The 20346-nt window shown below is 44.9% G+C and overlaps 1 long non-coding RNA gene across 2 annotated transcripts in view; it reads right to left on the reverse strand.

Moving 5' to 3' along the window:
* Positions 1–7237: 7237 nt before the first annotated feature.
* LOC126538928 (uncharacterized) overlaps positions 7238–20346 on the reverse strand; it is a 45213-nt gene continuing 32104 nt past the window's right edge. For both annotated transcript variants that reach the window (XR_008614117.2, XR_007601190.3), the window contains exons 4-5: positions 15593–15700; positions 7238–7435 (exon numbers count right to left, since the gene is read on the reverse strand). This is a non-coding gene — a long non-coding RNA (uncharacterized lncRNA). The remainder of the gene's footprint in view (positions 7436–15592; positions 15701–20346) is intronic.

Here is a 20346-nt window from a genome sequence, read left to right on the forward strand (position 1 = left end):
GATTACGTATGACAATGACAAAAAAGACAGAAAGCTTTGCTTACATCGATTCGCACATACATGGGATCCGCATAATTTCTTGACTGTCAATTTAATTGCTTAAGAATGGCACTCATTAACGCAATATTTCCATTCACAGTGAGCAAAAGAGGCTGTCCTATCCACAGTAGAATTGATTTAAATGGCTTTAATCCCATGGACATTATATCGTTGCCAACATGCATGGGATTGGAGTCGTCAAAATGGGATACAGTTGACAGGGAAATCAGGAGTTTGATGAACGGCAAGAAGGCAGAAGCTTGCACAAGACCTCAGGGATATAAAATGACTTTTTGAGCAGCTTGGTCAGGGGGCCACGCAATGGTTTCCACGTCTATTAAAAATCCTCCAAAATATGAACAGAGGCCGACAAAAATGCGGACATTTTGGGAAAGGTGAAACCGCTGGAAATTTCAGGACAGCATTAGCCTAAATATAAAAGATGACTTAAAAATAAGAAACCGTAACGTTGACAGGGTGGCCAAATTTTGGCACAAATAAATTGGCTGTTGAAGCAGTTAAGCTGAAGCGCAATGGTACGAAATAAGGCGAGAATATCGGCAAGTGTTGAACAAAGGTCAAGTAGGCCCTGTGGCCGACGCCAGCGCTCTGCAGCTGTCGAGTGACTGCACGTATTAGCGAGATGCCTGGTCGTCAGTAGTTACAGTATGATTCGGGTCTGAAATATTGGACGCGGACTCCATCACATTGAATACAGTGCATTCTACTGTGTCATTCTTCGACAGATGGTACCGATTCTCGCGCGATGAGGAAGGGAACAAATTGTCTCACGTGCCGGCTGTCCCCTTCCTCCTACTGCCAACATTCCTCCCCCTCCGTAGTTGTTTAGCTTTTATTGGGTTCGGCTGCTAATCACGATGTCTCGGGATCGAATCCCAACCACGGCAGTCGTGTTTCTGTGGGTGTCAAATGCGAAAACCCGCGTACTTAGGGTTAGGCGCACGTTAAAAAATCCAAAGTGGTCTAAATTATTCCCGAATCCTCCACTACGGCGTGCTTCATAATGAAATCGTGGTTTTTGCAAGTAAAACCTCATAATGTGTTATGTAACATTTGTTACGGATGTCCTGGGCAGTGCACAACTCTGAATGCAATTAAGTGCCAGGAGTTGTGGGCGAGGTCTTTGAGTATATGGATAGCCTTTATGGCGTTCGATAGCTGCTAGTCTATATTGCGCCTACATAATAAAGGCGGAACGGCAACATGGTAGAGAATGTGGACAACGTACAAATCCCGCATATATTACTGCACAATAATATTAAATAGCGTTCTTGCTTCACGCACGTGGATAACCGCCATAGGAGACTACTTTGGAAACTAACTGCAAGTACTGTATATGTCGTACCCAAAGGTGTACCTTGCCTGGTGGCCAGTAAATGTGACGTAATATTGCTAGCAGTTTCGGCCATAGCTTGCTAACGGACGACGACACAGACAGAAGTGACTAGCGCAAGAGTGGACAGGGGACACTAAAGGCGCTACAAGGACAAGCGCCCAGTTGGAAGCTTGGGCAAATCCTTGTCGCCTCTTTAGTGTCCCGTGTCCACTCTTGCGCTAGTCACTTTAGCATGGAATACGAACTAGCCCGGTCTCACACCCTGCGACGACAAAGGGACAGTTTGTTCAATTCTTGTGTCGTGACTTTTGTGTCAAGGTGAAAAACCAATTTATCCGTGTATATGTAATAATACTTAAACACATCTAGATTTGCAGCTGCGGCGGTAGCCCATGAGTGCGCATTGCAAAGTCGCTAGTGAAATAATTGTGTGCACCTTAACGAATTCGATAAGAGAAAATCAAAATCCGTCCACGACGGCGTCTCTAGTAGATGCTGTGCGATGTTCTGACGTTAAGAATGTGTGCCGACTGAAGAAAGGCTACCGCGAAGTGCTTCTGACGGTTAGGCTAGCTTCTTTACTCCGTAGAATGGAAAAAAAAGAAAAAGAAAAGGAAAAGAAAAAACAAGAAGAAGAAAAAACACATCAACCATTGCCCAGAATCAGAATCAAGCATTGCTCGTCGCTACTAAACGCTCTTAGGATGGCGAGTAATTTCCAGGCGACGAGCGAATACGCTTTATCAAGAACACCGATAACGCCGGTGGGACAAGCATTCCGGCGAAGTTCAATGCGCAGGGATCGCTTTTATTTTTTTTAATTTTTGTTTGGTTGACGTCATGACGCGTCACCGCGGGAAGTTTGAAAAGCTTAAGGCCAGTACGCCACGTGGTGGCACTCAAACACTTGTGCCCAGAAAAGCTGGATACGGCAGGCCTTCCTTCTCGGGGAAACACCACTAGCCCCTCACCCGTGTCGCAACACCGACAATCCCCTTCGCCTACACCTCGACATCCGTCGTTCTCGTCCTACGTGGGCCGCTTCTCACGAAACAATGCAGCCCCCGCAGGTGAGGCTGCATTGGCCACTCGCACTGCAAAACCTGTGCCGACTCCTGCTGCCCAACCGAACCTTGTTGAAATTTTGTTCATGATGTACTCTTTCAAGCCCTCATCGATTATGGCGCTCAGGTGCCGGTTATACGGTCAGATCTTGATAGCCGTCTCCCTAAATCCTGGCACCTGCCCAGTCGCCCGCTGTCCGAGTAGCTAATGGCAGTACAACAGCCGTGATGGGAATGTGCGCCACCCGTGTTACCATTGCCGGCCTTCCAGTGTTAGTCCTGTTTACTGTACTGGCCGAGTGTCCGCACGAAGTGACTGTTGGAATCGACTTTCTGACTGTCCATTCCGCACTTATTCACTATGCAACCGGCACCCTTCGCCTTGCACTGACACATTGCTTTGCCGGCCAGACCGACGACCACAAGTCCCGACTTCGTTGTACTGAATTTGTTCAACTGCAACCTGATGCTGCGACTTACCTCCTCATCTCATGTTCTCCGCCACATCGGGATGGCCCTTACGTGGTGACCACATTTTGCGACGTCCTCCTGGCACGTCAAATAGCACAACCAAGCTCAATTGTAACTCTTGCCAACATTAGAGCTTGGCTTGCCCTTCTGAATTTTGGTTCATGTCTGCAAGTGCTTACTGAGTGTGTATCTCTCGTTGTACTATCCCCTTTGGAAGACTGTGGAGTACCTGCCCATACGCGTGAACCACGATTCGACACCGCTGCAGTTCTACCTCTCCTACTTCACGTAACGACAAGCGAATAATCGCTACTCATCTACGACCTGCTTACGCCGACGTCCTTCGCCACATTCTGATGTCCTATGAAGACATCTTTGATTTTGGCAACCGCCCGCTAGGTCGAACCCGTGTCGTCACCCATCCAATCCACACTGGTGATGCACTGGAGACCCTACCGTGTGTCTGCGGCTCAGCGCCAGGGGATTCAAAGGAAGGTGGACAAAATGCATTCCTAACATATTATCGAGCCTTCCTGTAGTCCGCGGTCGTCACCTGTCGTTTGGCTTAAAAAGAAGGACAACACTTAGAAATCTTGTATGATTACCGTCACCTTAATAAAGTTACCAAAAAGGACGTGTATCGGCTTGCGCGTATTGATAACGCGCTGGACTTCTTACTGGATGCCAGTCATTTTTCGTCAATTGCGTTGCGCTCTGGCTACTGGCAAATCGCAATGGCTGAACGAGATCGCGAAACGACCGTGTTCGTCACCCCAGATGGTCTCTACCAATTTAAAGTGATTCCTTTCTGACTCTGTAATGCCCCAGCTACCTTCGAGCGCATGACTGACTCTTCGCAGCGCGGATTCAAATAGAAAACATGCATCTGCTACCTTGATGTCCTCATTGTTTTTTCACCGACGTTTGAGAGCCACATTCAGCGACACTCAGCTATTCTTCCTGTTTTTCGACGAGCTGGCCTACCAATCAATTCTGCAAAATGCAATTTCAGCCACAGCCAAATACGAGTACTTGGTCACCTTGCCTTGTTGACGATGCTGGCGTCCAGCCTGATCCTGATGAAGTTCGTGTCGTTGCGGAGTTTCCACTTTCGCGTTCTTCTGCCGATGTCGTAAATTTTCTAGGGCTGTGTTCCTACCTTCGGCAATTTATCCAGAACTTTGCCGAAACCGCTCGTCCTCTCACAGACCTCCTCGAATAGGATGCCACTTTTCGTTGGGGACCCGGCCAGGCTGCAGCATTTTCCACGCTCATCAGTCGCCTTATAAATCCGCCCGTGTTGGGTCATTTTCATCCGCATGCCTCCACTAAAGTTCGCACTGATGTAAGCGGCCATGCAATTGGCGCCATCTTGTTCCAACAGCAGAGGAACACCAACGCGTGATCCCGTATGCTAGCCGTCTTCCTTCAGCACCAGAACGCAACTATTCCTTAACAGAACGTGAATGATAGGCCCTTGTTTGATCCATTGCTAAGTTGCGCCCTTTCGTGTTCGGTCCACATTTCACCGTCGTGACATATCATCATGCCTTATTTTGGCTATCCTCACTCAGAGACCCTTTTCCCTGTCCTACAAATCTGGGCGGCTACATAAGAACGGCGACTGCCTGTCCTGCTATCCTGTCGACCCACCCAATGGCACCGAAACCGATACAGATAGGTGCGTTTTGTCGATCTCCGACTTCTCACGCATTGCCGACGAGCAGCGTCGGGACCCATATTCGTGATCCATCATCGAGCGCCTTACCTCGGAGCAACAGGACATTTCCCTCCGTATGTTCGTTCTCCAGGACGGGACTTTATACCGAGGAAATATGCATCCACATGGTGCTGAACTGCTTCTCGTCGTACCCCAGCATCTGCGCTCCACAATTCTCTCGCAAATGCGCGATGTGCCCATCGCTGGTCATTTGGGTGTGTCTCGTACGTACGACCGTGTGCGCAGGTGATTTTTATCGCCTGGGCTATATCGCTCTATTCGAAGATACGCCGCTGCCGGCGAACTTTGCCTACGCCGCAAGAAGCCTTCATTGTCTCCCCTTGGGCACCTTCAGCCTATAGATATCCTCAGTTAGCCATTTTTCCATGTTGGCCTGGACCTCCTTGGCCCATTTCCAACTTAATCCTTAGGCAACAAGTGGGTGTCCGTTGCGACAGATTATACCACGCGTTATGCCATAACGCAGACCCTACCCTCCCTACGAGGTGCGCAACTGATGTGGCTGATTTTCTCCTCCATGAAGTGAGGCTACATCCTGGTGCCCCACGTCAGCTACTTAATCATAGAAGCCGCTGTTTTCTTACTAAGGTTGTCGACGACCCTCTTCGCTCTTGCTCAACGTCCCACATGTTCACGGCCGCTTACCACCCACAGACAAACGGACTTACCGAGCGTCTTAACCGTACACTGACGGACATGCTCTGCATGTACGTGTCCGATGATCACCGGGATTGATACTGCTCCTTACTCTTCTTGACGTTTGCACACCATTCGTTAATTCAGTATATTACTTGTTATTCTTCGTTCTATCTACTATATATATATATATATATATATATATATATATATATGACCGTGACCTACTCCTACCTCGACTCGTTTCTCCCTTCCGATTCCAACACTACCACATTGTACGCTCACGACGCCTTTGTTCGCCCGGCCACAGCACGTTCACATTGCCCATGATCATCTTCTGGTGTCTCAGACTATCCGAAAGCAACATTAGGACAGTCGTAGTCTGGACGCTCATTTCAGCCCTGGGCCACTTGTCTTGCTTTGGTTACACTCTCGTCGCGTCGGCCTCTGCGAAAAACTTCTGTCGTGGTACGTCGGGCGGTACTGAGTTCTTTGTGAAGTGACCAGCCTCACGTATGAGATATCGCCTTTGACTTCGACGTCTTCCACCCCATCAAGAGCTGATATTGTGCACGTTACGCGACTCAAGCCCTATAACGCGCACGCTGATTCGACGCCCTAAAACGCATCGAGACGATGCTTCTGCCGCTGGCGGTTCATGTCACGCATGAGTTTGTGCCGCTGTGGACAAAATGACGCTGGCATGTGAAGAGGAGATTGAAGTGTATCGAAGATTGGTTGATGGTGTTACCCTGGTCACTGAGCTACACCCTTGTAACTGTATATTTTCTCCCCGCAGCCATATATATATATCTATATATATATATATATATATATATATATATATATATATATATATATATATATATATATATATATATATATATATGTATGTATTAGCAATACTTCCAAGTGCCCTTGAAATTGAGACACATATACTTACCGGTGGTCTCGCCGAACGTCTCCCATAGAACTATTAGCAACGAATGAATACATCTTTATTGTTGAAGGTTCAGCGCGCAAACAGACATTTTTAACGCCGTTAAGGGTTCGTTGTCACAGAAAAAACAGTGCCGACGTCCACCGTCAGCGGACTTCTCCGTGAATAAAAATAATCCCGTACCACAATCACGTAGGCCCTCCCCGTGTGGCGTAATAAAATAAAGCCTAATATAATTCTTAAAGTCCGACATACACACAATCTACAGATATGATAGCATTGAGTTGTAATTCGTATATAGGAGAAAACATCATTTTGTTACACGGAAACTCAAACACAAACCCCATTTTCCTTGTTTACGAGGGTATGACGCATTGCACTTCCCTGCACTGCTACCGGGATCGGTCCACAGCTATTTTCTTTCGGTTCCCATGTCACCGAATATCAGTTGTCTGTGGCGGCGTGAAGGGGACCCGATAACGCTATTGCGTTCCACTCTTACAGGCGAGCTTTAGTTTCCTTCAAGTTCTTTTTCTGTCGTCCTCCCCCACCTCCTTCTACTCATGTAATTATGGCGATAGTATCATACTAAACCATTTAAACAAACAATTTCAAACTGAAATTATGCGTGCGCATATGCTGTGGATACATGTATGTTGTTATGCATAAAATATTATTGCGCTTACTAATGCGATATTCTTAAAAAACCGTGAGCACCATATATGTGCGTAGACTTGCATCCATAAAAGGTTAGCAATACTTACTTTTTACATTTCTAAGTGGACCAGCTATCCTGACACCAGCACCATGCAAATTGTCGCGGCACTCTGTGGGTCCAATAATGTTGCGGTTTTGTTTTTGTTGTCAGACAATTAGGGAGTTCTTTGCAGCTCAAGTGTGTTACGTTGTGCGCTCGCTTGGTGTGCGGACGAATTGCTTGTGACTTGTGAGCAAACTCCGTCAGACAGCATCAGCAAATAATGTAAGGCTCATTTGAAGTCTACTGTAATGACGCAACGCCCTGAAATAGCTGGATGTGGTGGTTTGATGCCGTACTCAACTTTTCTTGCGGGAAGATCACATATACTGCTGTGAACTGTACTGAAGTCTGCCAGTCTTGTTGAGACGAAATGTGCCACTGACATCTTAACTGTACTTGCAAAAGCCAGTCATTGTTGGTTCGTGGCCTGAAATATAAACAAAATAATTTTTGAATTCTTTCAGTACGAAAATTCGATCAATGAAGCAGAAACACGAAATACAGCCAGAGGTATACTGTTTATTGTCAAGCCAGAGTATTCACTATAATATTCCCAAAACATTTCACTATGGTGTAACCTCGTCTTGCCCTTTTTGTCGCTCCTTTCACGTCAATCCCTCTTCGTAATTCTATCGTAATGCTGCCGTCCTTCAATGGCAATCATTACGACATTCTGGTGCCATCATTGTGACTGCGTCATCGTCCGACAGCCACTGCCTGAATCAGTAGTCATACCGTCATCGCCATGCCGTGGTGGTCACACCATCTTCGTCGCTCCAACTTCGTCATCCAACTCTCATCAATGAGCTGTCGTCACGCCATTGTCGTCGTACACTCGTCGTCATCATACAGTTTTCATATCATTGTCATGTCCCCATTGTCATTGCATCATTTACATATAATTGCCGGCATGTATTTGTTGTCGTCATGCATGATGCCATCAATGTAATTCTATTGTCACCAATACTACTTCATGATGGCGTCATGGGCATGCCATCGTTTTCACATAGTCGTGATGGCGTGGTCGTCACATTGTCGTTTTTCCATTGTCACCACTCCAGAAACGTTATCCCATGGGCGTGCTATCATTGCCATATGATCTTCGTTGATCGATCGACCGTCATATTTCGTCATCAGACAGTCGCTATCAAGCATGCGTTGTCATCATGCTATTGTGGACGTGTGAGCAAATGCGTTAGCTGGAGCAATACCGAAGCAACGGAAGCCTGAGAATGAAGAATAAATAAGCTAAATATCTCTGGCCATAACAGTACCATGGTCGTTACGGCTCATCGTGCCCATGTTGTAACACAGAAATCCAAGATGTGACAGTGACACACCTATTATGGATGTGCCCAGGACTTCATCTAAGCCGTCTCCGCCATCTCCGGGAAACAGGCCTTCGGCCTGGCCGCCCACCCGACCTTGAACTTTGGATTCATGGACCACATCATTGTTCACTCCAAGATTTTTTGCACGAGTCCAATCCATTCGTGTACCTTTAACATCCTTTGTATTATGCCTAAAGGCATGCTTTCTAGTTAAAAAAAATAAGCTAAATAAACATTATATTCTAAATACGTCGTGTCGCTATATTGCTCGAACCCAAATCCTATTACCACTGACAGTCATTAAAAACCAGTACTGGCTCAAATTTTCTTTTACCATGTAATAAATATTCTGGCCAATCTTACCGTCTTGCTTTCCACTATTTCCGGTGTCTTCTTGCACTCTGTCCGGCCCCGGCCAATCGGGCCAACTTAATTCGAATAATGTGCGCGCTTAAGGACTGCTGTATGCCCTGATGCCCCAATTTCTTTAAAACAGTCTATTAATAAAACGTCATCAGAGCCTTAATCGCGACCTTCCTTTGACATTAGATCCAACTAAGCAAAAACATGCGTCTTATTTAAAATGCCAATTTCTCTATAATGAATCATTTGCACCATACCCATTTGCCACCGTTCAGCGTGTTTCGCCTTGCTTTCCCTGACTTTTGAAGTGTGCTTTTACAGTGACATCGCGTGCTCTCTGCATGTGAGGTTAGCATAAGCTTTCATCTCTCGATACCCTGAAACCAATGTCATAAAGACTGTCGCGATGACGCCTAGAAATTGCTGCCGAGTAAGTAAGCCTTACGGCCTACAACACATTTTATTCCCGTGAATGGCGTAAACTGGTGAGACGCGCCCGTCTATCAGGCCTCAAGCGCGCAGGCTGAATTTATGTCACGCGATGAAGTAAACGCATTTGCATCCTTGTATAGGAGGTGTGTAGAGCGCCTCCAGCAAGGCCGATTCATCGATAAGAAAGCGCAAGGTTACTTTCATCCTAAGGTATTGCAGTTAGAGAAATTATAATTGTGTGGCACTCTACATATCACCAACGATTACTATACTCCCAAATAAGGAATAGGAGCGCCGCTCAATACATGTACGTGTCTTCATTTCGAGATGTATTTGCATGCGTGGACAATGAGCCTTGTGCGGCACGTTGCAAACGGAGTTAAGTGTGACGTGACTGCCTCGCTAATCGGCAGATCACGACAGGCAGCGTGGGGGTGAGGTGAGGGCGCGATTCACATGAGCGGACGCTGACTAGTCTTCACTCAAGCACTGCGTTGTTTCCATATATGGTATGATGCGACGCGCCCGCCACGCGCCATCAGTGAACAGACAACGGTGCTCTCCTCTGGCGGCATCTCATAGCGGCCGCCGCAAGTCTCGCGCTGCCCTACGCTTTTCTTTTCACGCTTCATTGCGCGTAGGCTCTCATCTTGCGCTGTGCTAGTTCACTCGGTTACTCAGAGGGACAACAACGACTCTCGCCGCAGCAAAAGGCGCGTAAGAGCTGAGCTCTGAAAAACTCAATCATACATGTCGTTTCTGTGAACACTCTATTCACTAACGTGCAGCTCAGATCAGTGTTATCGTTCAAAATGGCTATCTTTGCTAATAAATGTTGTGCAATCAAGAGAAACATAGGAATGACACGCTTTAGAGACCATGTTCTTTTACCAATACAGAGCCAAGTACATCTATTCATTTGTCTAATAAGAAGTCTACCGCAGTTTCATTTATGTATACCTTCGGGACCTTATGGCATAACACACAAGGGCGGGCAAGCTACAGAGTACGAATTGGTACGCACAATAGGCACAAACATGTTGAATCAGAAATCCCAGAAATAAAGGAAAGTTGAAAAAAGTACAATCCCTGAATCGAGGCAAACCAACAATGCATAATCAAAAATAATGGAAAAAAGAAATAGAATCATACCAGCAAGCTTACAAGCATTTTAAACGGGCAAGAGAAGAAACACAGTTCAACAAAAGCATTCAATCGAGAACCCTCATCGCCAACCTGGGAAAACCATAATTAACAATTATTGTGGCTACTTAAGAGGAGGCTTTAGCTCGGGTGCTCCTATCTAAATAAATGTAAAAGGAAAATTCGTTTCTCTCGGCAACCACTGCACCAAATTTGACGAGGTTTGTTGCATTTAAAAGAATATACTTGAGGTATAGTGACTGTTGGTTTCGGATCTTTGAGTTAGGCCGTCAATATAATATTAAAGATTGGCAAAAATCGAAAATTTTCAATAAACGAAACTATCAAGTTTACAACTCTATACCTCAACAACGAAAAACGGTAATACAATTCTGTCAACTGCATCTAATAGTACCTCTAACACGGACATAATTGATATGTTACGCATGAATATCAAAAAATTTAGTAATATGGAAATACAGCTTTTGCAGAACCTTTGTAACCAACGTAACAAATGTACGTATGATGTAAAATGACACATTGAATTTGTGCGCTTTGAATGATGCAATGGATGCTATTACAGAACCGCGATATCTGTTCTTGATGCAGAGCTATGAATCTGTAAACTTCGTGCTTCTATTTTCTTCAAACTGTCGAATATTTTAAAATCTTTTTAACCTAATTCAAGCCCTAAATCGAAATTCCGCTTCCAACAGTCACTAGAATTTAACTTTTTCTCTCAAATGCAACAAATTTCATTAGGTTGGTCCAGGGGTTACCTCAGAAAAGGTTTTTGCGTTTTACGTGTATTTGAATAGGCCACGTCGGAGTTCAGCCCGAGCTAAAGCTTCCTCTTAAACTCAAGTATACTTGTCGGTATCTCTCTATAGCTAGATGAATCGGTGATCATTACTTCGTCAATCGTCCGTTAAGGAATTCGCTCTACTGCTTCCCGAATTAACTATCAAAACAGCGAAGCTAGTTATTCACGTACACGATGTTTAAACATACGTTCCTTTTATGTATGCGAAGTTCAGATTAGTGGAAAAAGAGCCAGGATAAAAGCACCCTGATCCGAATATCACGCTAGGGGAGAACCTTCTTGAAATCATCGCAGGTGAGATTTCGAGTAATGAAGGGAGGCTGCTGTTACAGTTGCGTATCGGATCCTTGTGGACGGAACCCCGCTGGCAACGCGTTGGTCTCGTCGTTACTCATTCTTGTAGCCTCTATCCTAAAACAAAGACCACTGAAAAATCACTCCTTCGGCAGACAGCTTTGTAACACCGCAGAGGAAACACTTGATCTGTTGAGGGTCACTCACAATAGGCCGACCCTACACCGATTTTGATCTGCCGCCCATTGGCGACAGCGTTTTTTCATTCGTATCGGCGCCTCTGTCACACTGTACCGACGCCGGCACCAAGCTACCAGCAGATAGCTCGGTGTCGGTACAGTGTGACAGAGGCTCCGATACGAACAAAAAACGCTGTCACCGACAGCCGGGAGACCTAAAGGCCCTTAAACTTCGCAAAGTAGCGATACGCTTTGAAGAATGCCACTTCCTCCTCGCGCGCTCTTGCCGACGCCGCCTGCTATTGGCCTAATAGCATCACATGGGCCCTGACGTCATGCATCAGCGCCATTTTTGCTCGAGAAGCGTCTACGGAGTGGCGAGAAGCGAGTGTTGGCGCCGTTGCTACGCTCGAGCAGTGTAGGCGGCGCCACGGTCGAGGAGGGAGCGTGACGTTGAGGAGAAACGAGGAGGACTGAAGGCGGAGAAGGAAAGTGTCTCTAGTTTACGAAGTTTGCTAAGGGATAATGAGGCATCCACCCGTTCGTAGAAATTGCTACAAAGGAAACCCATACGGGTTCCTCGAAAAAAAGAAAGCCTCGTAGTTGAACAAAAATTCGTCCTGGTCCGGCACTAGAACCCGAGACCTCCGCCATTCCAGGGCAGCCGCTCTACCATATGCCCTAACCAGGCGGCTAGCAGATGGCAAGGCGAAGTCGAATTTGTCAACAACTCGAAGCAAAGGCAAGAGTTTGACGTAATAGTTCTGCGGAAATCTGCATGGTGGAGAGAAGTAATTATTAAAGGGAATATGAGACATCCACCCGTTCGTAGCCATTGCTACAAAGGAAACCCATACGGGTTCCTCGAAAGAAAAAAGCCTCGTAGTTGAAGAAAAATTCGTCCTGGTCCGGGACTCGACCCAGGGACCACCACCCTTCCGAGGCAGCCGCTCTACCATCTGAGCTAACCAATAATTTTAAGGGACTTTAGGGAGACCAAATCGGTGTAGGGTTGGCTTAGTGTGAGTGAGCCTTTACTAAGCCCACAGCTTCCGTCCAACAGCAACGAAGCAATTTTACCTATGGCCAGACGGTTCCTTTCGCGGCCGGAAGGCACCGCATAAAACTCGGCCTGACTTCATCGAGCACTCTGATCTCGCCATCAGGCAACTCCACGTGAACAAATAGTGCTGGTGTGCGGGGCCGGGTGAGTGACGTTGCCGTGAGCAAGGAAGGAGTGGAGGCTTTGTTGTTTAACCTAAACCTGCATTCAGCTCATGGACCCGATGGAATTTCTAATCATGTTTTGAAACAATGTTCGAGACAGATAGCACCTTTCTTAGTAATATTATTCAACAAGTCACTAGATGATCAAAAACTGCCCGAAGATTGGAAGACAGCCAACGTGACTCCGATATTTAAAGAAGGTGATCGTACACACGTAGGCAATTACAGGCCGATATCTTTAACTTCCGTTTGCTGTAAGACTCTCGAACATGTCCTGTACTCTAATCTGATGAAACATTTTCAAACAAATAACTTTTTCACTTCGGCTCAGCATGGGTATCGCTCTGGTTTTTCGTGCGTAACACAACTAGCCGAATTCACTCATGACATTGCACTCGGCCTAGACCATGGTGAACAGATAGATGCACTCTTTCTTGATCTGCGGAAAGCATTTGATGTCGTCCCGCACAATCTACTTTGCTTAAAATTATCATTCCTAGGCCTTCCTGAACATATTTTTGGCTGGATAAAGGATTATTTACACCTGCGCAAACAGCAAGTTGTTCTTAATGGGGTAAACTCGGCTCCAATGCAGGTGCTATCGGAAGTGCCTCAAGGCTCTGTGCTTGGGCCTCTTTTGTTCCTAGTTTATATTAATGATTTAGTAGTAGGCCTTAATTCAACAGTTAGACTGTATGCCGACGACTGTGTCATGTATCGTGCAGTGAAATGTTATGCCGATATGTCTGTCTTACAGGACGACCTTGAAAAAGTTTCTATTTGGTGCAAGCGGTGGCAGATGACTCAGAATACTGGTAAATGCTACCATGTGCAGTTTACAAAGAAAAAGAAAAAATTCCCCAGTTCCTATTGCCTAAATAATATTGCACTCAGTACCGCTAAGGATGTTCAGTACCTCGGAGTTACGTTTTCTGAAACGCTTGGCTGGACTAATCATGTTAACTCAATCAGCGCGAAAGCTTACCGTCTTCTTCACTTTTTCCGACGAAATTTTAAGCATTCTCCTTCATCACTGAAGGCAACCTTGTATTTAACAAACATCAGGCCTATTCTAGAATATGCATGCGTTATCTGGGATCCATACACTAAAAACCTCACAGAAAAAATAGAACGCGTCCAAAAGCAAGCAGCACGCTTCGTAACAGGAAATTATAATTTTACTACCAGAGGATCCAAAATAAGGGGAGGGTTGGGTTGGAAAACTCTTTCTTCACGCAGGAAAATCCTAAGATTCAAATTCCTTTACAATATATATAAAAGTAAAACTGGTATCGACAAAACACTGTTCATCAAGGAGCCGCATTACGTTTCATCTAGGAGAGACCACGCTAACAAAATTAGAGCTTATCAGTGCCGTACCAATGTGTTTAAGTATTCATTTTTTCCTAACACGATTAGCGATTGGAATGAGCTCCCTAATGAAGTGATGGCAGCTTCTAGTTTTGAAAATGCTATTGAGAGTCATATTCTTTGATTGTTCTGTTATTCATCTGTGCACATACGCTAGTTTTTTTTTTCTGTTTTGTAAGTTAGTTACTTTGTCACTCACTTTGTTTTGTACTTTGTTAGTTTCTATTCCACTTTTGCGAATTTCAGTGCTTAAACTATGTTCTATTTACTGATGTATTCTTTTGATGTTGCTGAATATGTTTCCATTGTGACCACCTGTATTTTAACCCCCCTACGATAATGCCGTGCACGCGATGTAGGTATACCGAATAAATAAATAAATAAACAAGAGAACTGTGAATAACACTTTTATCTAGTTTTGTATGAATAAATTCGTATTGTTTTCAGATTACGGAGAAGTGCAATTAATACCCGTTGGCAGATATCACAATTCAAACTTTCTACCTGTGTTACTCGTATACGCGGGCAGTGCTTGCTCATGAAATTGAATTGCGTAATTGACACATAACAAAACGCTCCTACTTAAGTTATAGGTAAGAATTTGGCGGTGCACATTGCAATCTACTAATAGTCGCGGATGACTTCGCAAGGCGCATGCACTTGGAAGAATTTCTCACTGTCATATATGATTATTCCCTATGATGTGGACAATTCCAAGGGGGATTCATGTTTGGAAATGACACTTGGTATAAAAAAACGAGAGGGTCAATGGAATATGAAGCATGACATAATGTCGAGACATCCCACTGAAGTGTTTCGCCTTACAACTCACTCCCTTAGCTTCATATATATTAATGAGAGCATGGCGCAACAATATTTTCACATTCGACACAACTGTCTTGAAATTAGTGCCGATGGAAATCGAACTATTGACTTTGCCCACAACACTGGCATAGGTGCCTGACCACATATAGGACCCTATAACCTAATAATACTTGAATCTATCTTTATTACACCTTGCTGACGTGAAACCTACGTAACAGCCAACTTAGTGGTGACCGTTAGGTGGTGACCCGCAGCTCTATATAAACAGCCGAATCACACGCTCTCCTGTTTTATGGGATGTCAATTTTGTTCACTTGAAAAACGAATAACATTGCCTACATTGTGCTGTCTTACTTTCCTAATTAGTTGCATGAGCCGACAGGCACACTCAAGGGGATGGGTTTCGATGGGGCCGAGCCTGCGCAGTGAACATAGATAACCGGATGAGGAGGGTCGTGACGGCGTCTGTGATTGGGCCGCTACCCTTTACTTAACTCAAAACACAGGCTCATCCGACAAATGCTTATCTCATTATTCTTGAATCAATCGCTCCAATTGGTACATATATATATGATAAGTGACAGAATGACACTTACAGCACTGGCATCCACAGAACCACAACCCTCTTGGTTTGCATTTTACAAAATATCCTTCCCCCTGACAATATTTTTGCCACAACGTAACACAGTCCTTGTCCAGTTCAACTGAAATAGCACGAATGCAGGGTCAACAAAAGCAATCCTGAGAAAAATGGTATGTTTTCGACTTTACTCTGTTCGTATCTATTGCTAAAATATAGTGTTAGTAACAATCTAACGACATCTCAAAATAATCTCAACTTAAGCAAGCGTCTTCGCTTAGAAGTGAAACCAATAAGATTGGGTGAAGCATAAAAGAAACATAATCATAAACTTTAAAAATCAAAACTATTTTTGTATTTCTTGGATTGCGGTAATCGCTCGTGCGCAGTAGTGCATGCAGAAACCAGTGGCAGTTTGACTGGTGCTGCCTAGCGACCAGTTCCTTCAGATAGTTAATAAACCTTGTAAGATACTCCCCATGGAGAGCTCAGTACCTTACTGTAATTTTCCAGAAATCCTTATACTCTGATGAAGTCCCGACTAAATAGAAAAGAGCCAAAGTCCTGCCTTTGTGTAATTGAGGCGATAAACAACTTCTCTCTATCTACAGGCCGATATCTCTCACAAGACGTCTATCACATCTCTCATAGATGTTAGGGCACATTATTCACAAACATATATTCGAACTCCTTTACTGTAATAATGTTCTAACATATTTATAGCATGGTTTCCATCGTGGTAATAGCAGTGTAACACAAATAGTCCATTTTGTTCATGATATCGCTTCTAACGTATGCATAGGTAATCAAGTGGATGTCAACTTTATTCACTTGTCTTAAGATTTTGACTGTGTGATTCATTCTAAACTACTTGTAAAATAAACGTCATGTTCAATAGCCACTGTCCTGCTTCTTGGATAGCCAGTTTTATCGTTATCGCTCACAATTCCTTTCTTTTAACTCAGTGGAACCAACTCCAGTCGAAGTTACGTTAGGCATTTTTCAGGGGTCCGTATTAGGCCCTTTAGCATTTTTAATATACATCGATGATTTACCTCGTAGTACCTCAAATAAAACCAGACTTTATGCAGGTGACTGTGTATTATACGAATGTGGAACTGCATTCATGACCACCACCGTCTTCCCAATCCCTTATGTCTTTCTAAACTTGGCGCAAAATGTGGCAAATCAACATCGACTGTAGTACAACAATTGTGGTGTCATTTGCCAATAGACAGAGCTCCCTCTCATTCACTTATTCTGTGGATGGCATCCAACGTAAAGGAATGCGTCAATATAAATTCTTAGGCGTCATTCTAACGGAATATTCTTCATGGTCTAAGCATAATGAATATGCAATTGGGAAAGTTCTAAAAACATTTCGTTATTGGCACTGTAGTTTCGCTAAGACCCTCCGCGATAATAAACTGCTATTATAAAAACGCTAATTTGTCCTGTTCTAGAACATGCCTCTGTCGTTTGGTTCCGCTACAAACAATGTGAAATAAGCCCACTCAATAACGTTCAACCAAAATCTATCCATTTCATTTGCCAAAATAGCAGCCGCACATTCTCACCAACACAGGATCAACAATCTTTGAACATTGAGTCATTACTTTTACGTTATCACATTGAAGCCTTCAATCTTTAAGCCTTAAATGATTTCAGATCTGGTCTTTTTGATTGGAACTATACCAGATTTGCTAACACAAGTTGTATGCGTAGCTCCCACGCCATGAACATAACACCTATTTATGCCCGTAGTACCACATTGAAGTACAGTTTTTTTCCAGGCACAATAGAGCTGCGAAATCCTCTACCCCGTAACATGCGTTCACTATCACCAAAAAGATTTTATAGCTACCACTGGTAAGCACTTCAATAACTTGTAAAGCGCTTCTTTTTGATCATTCATCGTTTTGTGTATATCTCTGTTTCTTAATGTGTTATATACACTAATGCATGTTCCAAGTCCTGCTGTAGCCCTATATTGGTCTGTAGTTTGTGTAATTAGAAAAATAAAAATAAATAAGTAACCTCTTATTCCATTAGCGCCCAGCGCACTTTCCTAAATACAGTGCCATTTTCATTTGTAAATAATTAAAGACAAAACACAGTGTTGCTTGGTATGTCATTTTGCTAAGGAGGGTCCTGCGAAGACGACCGGATAGTAGTTTAGGTCAGCTGCATAATGTGTTTGATCTATTCGTCGCCAAACTTGGAAATGTGCTGAACATATTAGGTGCTTGTTCTACTTGCAACGTCTTTACTTTTTGTCAAGCATAGCATGCGCTTCTGGAAGCCGAAGTTTTGGGTAAGCTTTAGAAAAGAAGGGGGTAAACGATGAACGCATGACATTTCAAATACAATACATATTTATACTGTCCCAAGAAAATGAATGCAGGCGTGCTTTGTAAGGTACAGTGGCTTTATGCGTCGGCTAGAGGTATCTGATTGATCTGAAAGCACACGCGATGAATTTTTTACCTGTATTTTCTGAAAATTATTTTGCTAGCTCCAAGAACTTCAGAGACTGTCCCAGGAAAGAAATGTATTTAGAATCCGCCTTTTGCGACACCATACTGCGGGTGCGCGGTGCCCTAGCGGGTGAGGACCGAAGCAATTTGGCAGGTGTATGGCAGGACTCAAGTCTCTACTCCGGGTCAGTGGAGTGCGGCCGTAGAGGACGCTGCACTTGTCAGTGGAATAGAGCGCCAGCCGTTTCTCTTAGACTCTTACGGACTGGCACATATCCATGTCTTGTCGTTCTACACGGTTTACCCCGACGCACAATGCGACGACGCCTGCCCATCCAACGGGCAGACCTCCACTCTAGCACATATGCTCCAGGAGTGTGGGTCGAGATACCCCAAGTTCAGCAACGAGAAGTGGGACTTGTGTCTGCGTGGCCCAGCTCTAGACAAGCAAATCCTGGCTGTTCGGCGTGCCAGTGACAGGGCCGGTGGGCTAGACCTGCCAGTCCCGACATGGGACTAGCCGGGTGCGTGACGAGTTCGCGTCCACGCCGGAACTCCAATAAAGTTCTTTCACTCACTTGTCAGCCTTGCCATTCTCGCTGTCGCGCACACGGAACGCCTTTCGAACAATATTGCCATACAAATTTGGCCGCGATGCCAATGTCGTGCCTCGTTTACCGCTGCACCTCCCCTGACCATCCCAGCAGGGCAATGCGGATTTTCCGATTTCCGTCGGTAAAACGCGATTGACAGCGCCGTGAAGCCTGGATTAGGGCTGAACTTTGTGACATGTATGTATTGGCATATGCAATTTACCTCTCTGTTTCTGTCATTACTGACTCATACGAATAATCTCGACGAAGACGCAAATGTGTGTTTGAGCTAGCGAAACAAACGATATCTGAGCTCGCGTGACATGGTGGAGTGAAACACGGTTTTTTTTATATCGTCTCTGTGCGTGCGTCGCTAGAACACCGTCATTTCACGACTTCACACCATGCACACTTGCAGCTTTATAAACGCTCAGCGAATGCTCGTGATGTCGGCCTAGTTATCTGTCGGAGCCAAGCTCACCTGCACTGCCGGGCTGACATGGGAAACAGCGTGCACTGTGGAAGTAGCTGGTAGTGCTAGTTAGCAATCTTTGCTAGTTGTCGTTTCGTCATTCTTGTCGGCACCAAGTAATATTTACTTGCAGAAGGCATTTATGTTCGTTTAGCGAATCTGGATGTAGTACGATATGTAGTAAAACTAATTTTGCTGTGCGGCCTCTTCTGGAGCCGAATGGCGCGTCTTGTGTAACTGACACATGTCAGGGGCGCCTTCGCTGTCGCCCAGACATCTGGACTTCATACTGCCACGTGTACTTATCTTTTTCGGGCGACCACTTTTCACTGTCAAACAAATGATATCGCTCAGCGTGGGACGCGCCCCGCATGTATCGCAAGTTTTTCGAATGTTATCTATCGAACCTAGTGTAATCTGATTGCATGTACGTGCGACTCGAATGGTGCAGAACTTTCAGGAAGACACACGGGCACCTGCGATTACTCTCGAACGTTCCGTGGCTCATGTATAAAAGCCGACGCTCTTGACCCGCTGATCAGATTTCGACGATCGCCGACTGCGTTCGCCGCTAACGTTGTGCTTTAAGCGTATACTATAGCCTGTTTTTTGGGCACAGGGTCAGCTGTAGTAGTGTAGTATCACAGTATTGCTACTGCGGTTCTTTACCGTCACTACCACATGATATTACCTACGCTGTTTGTGTACACACTCCAATTCAAAAGAAAAAAGGACGCGGTCGACTGCTATGTTCGTACCGCGGCGCGTTCTAAGAGGATGACAGGCGCCCCACAAATAGGAGGTATCACCCATTTTGGTGATTCAGACCATTTTTGCATTTTTGTAGATGTACACATATCTTATGTGGGTAAATAACGCATGCAACTTGGCATTCTGTTGGCCTCCCCACTGCCTCTGTATGTGTGTACGCCTAGCACTATGGCATACCATAAAGCAAGACATGCAGTGGTGAAACGTGATATTTGCCCTAAGAACTACACCTCACGCCCTATTCGAGTCATGCGTTTTTTTTTTGCGTACTCGTACTGCTTTATTACTGATTGACTTTACGCCACAGGTGCAGCGATTTAAGGCCAACGAACTTGTAAAGTGCTGCCGAAGCTTGTCTTGCAGCCGTTCGTTACGCTGAAGAATCTCCGGGTACAAAGCGTTCACCAGCGGGCTCGATGGCTAGCTGACGATGCCAAATATGACTGCGCGTTTCGGT

Source organism: Dermacentor andersoni, chromosome 8, assembly GCF_023375885.2.
Source record: "Dermacentor andersoni chromosome 8, qqDerAnde1_hic_scaffold, whole genome shotgun sequence".
Classification (NCBI taxonomy): Eukaryota; Metazoa; Arthropoda; class Arachnida; order Ixodida; family Ixodidae; genus Dermacentor; species Dermacentor andersoni.